This window comes from Didymella exigua (assembly GCF_010094145.1).
Source record: "Didymella exigua CBS 183.55 unplaced genomic scaffold M421scaffold_67, whole genome shotgun sequence".
NCBI classification, from domain to species: domain Eukaryota; kingdom Fungi; phylum Ascomycota; class Dothideomycetes; order Pleosporales; family Didymellaceae; genus Didymella; species Didymella exigua.
The window spans coordinates 40,195-40,764 of NW_022984841.1; positions in this window are offsets into that span (position 1 = coordinate 40,195).

Consider the following 570-nt stretch of genomic DNA (forward strand, 5'->3'; position numbering starts at 1 on the left):
AGTCTTGGCAAACTGCCATATCAACCACATTGACAAGAAAGCCTTCCTAGCTGCACTTACCCTAGTATTTGACCAGGCCTTCTCAAAGGACAATATCCTATCAAGCTTCAGAGCAACTGGCTTAGTTCCGGATAACCTAGAGGTGGTGCTATCAAGGCTTGAAGTGAAGCCTCGTACACCAACACTACCTTTACCCAGGAGTACCCCTTAGCAGCCCAAAACACCAAGCAACGCCTGGGAAATAGAGGCTCAAACAACGCTGATTCTTAAGAGGATAAGGGACTATAGGAGTTCCTCACCTGAGTCTATTCTTAAGATGGTGCTGCAGGTTAAAAAGGGGTTAACTTTGAAGGTACACTCACACACGTTGCTTGAAGCTCAGATAGATAGTCTTGAGCAAGCAAATCAGGCTGCTTCTGAGCGTAAAAAGAGTAAGAAGAAGCAAATACAGAAGGGGGGGACTCTATCACAGGTAGAAGCAGGGGTAATAGTTACCCAAAAGGATGCTGAGGTTCAACTTGAAGTAGAGAGGCGTGAGGGGAGAGTGCAGGCAGGTGCTAGCAGCAGGGG